General features: G+C 44.2%; 1 pseudogene; it reads left to right on the top strand.

Moving 5' to 3' along the window:
• LOC102819072 overlaps positions 1-3368 on the top strand; it is a 16443-nt pseudogene that overhangs the window by 1039 nt on the left and 12036 nt on the right.

Below are 3368 nucleotides of genomic sequence, written 5' to 3'. Positions count from 1 at the left end.
GCTTCATGCCAAGACCAATTAAACTGTAACATCTCATACTTTGCCAATTGTTAACCAATCAAAAACTGTATCTATGGTACTGTGCAATTATGCCCTCTGAAACCCTATAAAAACTTGTGTGTATAGTGAGTCGGGGTCACCCTCAGCTCCTGTTTTCAGGAGTCTATGTGAGGGTGGACCCCAGCGCATTGGCAAAGGTCACCCTTAGCTCCTGTTTTCAAGAGTCTATGTGAGGGTGGACCCCAGCGCGTTGGCAAATGTCACCTTTGTCTCCTGGTTTTAGGAGTCTGAAGGTGGACCCCAGCGCGTTGGTAAATAAACCTCTTGCTTTTGTATCGAACTCGAGTCCTGATGATCTTTTTGGGGGTCTCCTACTGAATTAGGCCACTAGGGGGCCTAACACACAGCCGAAGTACTAGCTCTGCGCCCACCGCGCACTGAGGTGCTGTCGCCAAGGGCTTTCTTCGGCGGGGGGCCTGAGGGATGCCTGTCCCTTTGATGCTCCTTCTCTTCTCTGTCCAGAGTTGGACGGTGTAGGGGAGCGGTCTCTGGGCGTCCCTGGGACCAGGTTCGAGAGCTACAGCCCTCTCTTAGGCACCATTATCCTTGCAGCGCCCCCTGCAGTCGTCTTCAGCGGTTTTTCCAGGATGCATGTCCAACTAAGTAGAGCCCCTCCCTCCCCCTCCTGCCTCTTGATGTGCCTGCCACTAGGCGCTATAGGCGAGAGCATCGGGGTTAGTTCTTGGTATGAATCAAGCCTCCAGTATACAGAAAACTTGGAGTCAGCGGTTCAAACTCACCAGCCACTCCTCAGAAACCCTTTACAGGGTCGCTATAAGTTGGAACCAACTCCACGGCACTTAACATACAACACATGTATGTTGGTGAACACCATTGTAACGACCACGCAGGCCAAGACGTAGAACTTTACCAGCGACTCCAGAACCTCTTCTGCGCTCCATCCCATCTCAACCACCTGCCACCTACAAGTAGCCGAGGGTCTTACTTTGATGGTAGCTACTTATTTGTTTGTTTGTTTTACAGCTTTTGATCACTCAAGCATGCTCTCTCCTTTCCTCTCGTTCATTTTGTTGTTTCACTCCTTTTAATTTTTTAAATTGTGGCAAAAATACAACAAAACATTTGCCAATTCGACATTTTTCCTATGTACAATTGATTATGTTTATCATATTCTGCAACTATCACCACTGTTTCCAAATTATACCATCACTGTTAACAGAACCGAGTCCTGGTGTGGCCCTGGACTGTTTGAAGCACAAGGTTGGCGGTTCAAGCTCACCAGTTGTTCCTCGGAAACCCTATACACGGTTGCTATGGGTCGGAACTGACTTGATGACACTTACCACCACAACCAACAATTAACAGAAACACAGTGTTCCCTAAAAATAATGACTCTTCCTTTCTCCTTCCCTTTCATACCCGATTACAAATAAACAAAACAAACACTGATAAACTTTGGTTTCTATGTACAAAGGTAAGTTAAAAAGTATTGCTATAAAATTATAGAAACCTATATTAAGCAAATATATTAAACTACCAAGCTATAGTTTCTCTATACATCCTTCGTGTTGTTGTTGTCGTTGTCAGGTGCCTTCGAGTCAGAACCGACTCATAGCGACCCCATGCCCAGCAGAACGAAACAATGTCCGATCCTGGGCCAACCTCACTACTGCCACCACACTTGATGCCATCAATGATGTCACCTGGCTGATCCATCTCGTTGGGGGTCTTCCTCTTTTTCTCTGACCCTCCACCCTACCCAGCATGACATCCTTCTCCAGCGACTGTTCTCTCCGGACAATGTGTCCAAAGTAGGAGAGACGCAGCTTAGCCATCTTGGCCTCCAAGGAGCACTCCGGTTGTCCTTCTTCCAAAACAGATCTATTGGTTCTTTTGGCAGTCCACGGCACTTTCAATATTCTCCTCCAACACTACAACTCAAAGGCATCAATTTTTCTACAATCTTCCTTATTCACTGTCCAGCTTTCGCATGCATATGAGGTTATTGAAAATACCATGGCTTGGGTCAGGCGCACCTTAGTCCTCAAGCTGACATCTCTGGTCTTCAATACTTTAAAAAGTTCCTGTGCAGCAGATTTGCCCAATGCAGTACATCGTCTAATCTGTTGACCGTGAGTGTTGACAGTTGATCCAAGAAGAATGAAGTCCTTGACAACTTCAATCGCTTCTCCATTGTGCAATTCTGAAGATGATGTTTACATCTCTCTAACCCTTTCCTGAAGAATTCCATCCTCTTTGATTTATGCCACATCAAAATAGCAGTTTTGGCATACTGGAGGGATTAAAATTGTGCTCCTTTTCAATGTTTTTTAAGTTTGCGTAACAAAAAGAAGTTCGAAGGGGCAGTTCGGTGCAGGGTGAATGGGATAAGGTTTTCCATGGAAATTCTTGTAAGATAGCCTTTGCTTTCCTCGAAAAATGAGCAGGTGCATTGTCTTGGGGGGAAAAATTCCTTAGCCTAACTTTCCTGCCTTTTTCCCCCTCACCAATGCAATTTGCAGTTATCTTAAAACTTCTTCATAATAAGCGCAGGAGATCGTCCTGTGCCCTCTGAGAAAATCTATCCAGGTTACCCCTTGGGCATCCCAAGAACCAGTCCCATATCCCTAAGAGCTGACCTTTTGCTCTGAGTTTAACTTGCCAGCAGATGCCCTCAGAATTAATTGTTTTGAATGGCCTCTGCTCTCTAGATCTTGCTCTCGGGTTATATTGGTACATCCAGGATTCATCCCTGGTTACAATTCATTCCATAAAATCATTTCAATAATGTTGGTCTTTCTAGAAAAGACTGATGGAAAGGTCAGTTCTTTGAGCTCCCTAGTCTTCGCACAACACTTTTGACATCCACCAAGCTGAGGCCAAGATGTTCATTCACTTAAAAATGCTGAACCATGTGAGATTCCAGCTTCAGGAGCTTTCGATAGTAAGGATCTTTTTTTCCATCTGTTTCAGGACTTCAGCCACGGTTTCTTCATTCGAGGAGATTGATGATCTTCGCTCTTGGCTCATCATTGAGGTCTTCCCAACCTTCCTTAAAATGCTTGAGTCTTCTAAAATCTGTTGTTTTATATGGAGCAGAATTCCTGTAAACTTGTTGCAAAGCTTTCATGATTTGGGAAGATATCCACTTAAGTTTTGTTAAAAATTCGATATTAGGTCTAGTTACTCCCTGGAGTGATTGAGTCTAATTAACACTCTTTGAGAGGAAAGTATTACAATTAAGAAGTCAACAATCGGTACACCTGCAGCAAAGAGACCGGTTTAATTAGTGTTCATTGACTTTCGTTATAGTGTTTTTTATATTGTTTCTTGATGTTGTTGTTGTT

Source organism: Chrysochloris asiatica, unplaced genomic scaffold (genome assembly GCF_000296735.1).
Source record: "Chrysochloris asiatica unplaced genomic scaffold, ChrAsi1.0 scaffold00198, whole genome shotgun sequence".
In the NCBI taxonomy this organism is placed as follows: Eukaryota; Metazoa; Chordata; class Mammalia; order Afrosoricida; family Chrysochloridae; genus Chrysochloris; species Chrysochloris asiatica.
This window is presented reverse-complemented; position numbering and strand designations above follow the sequence as displayed.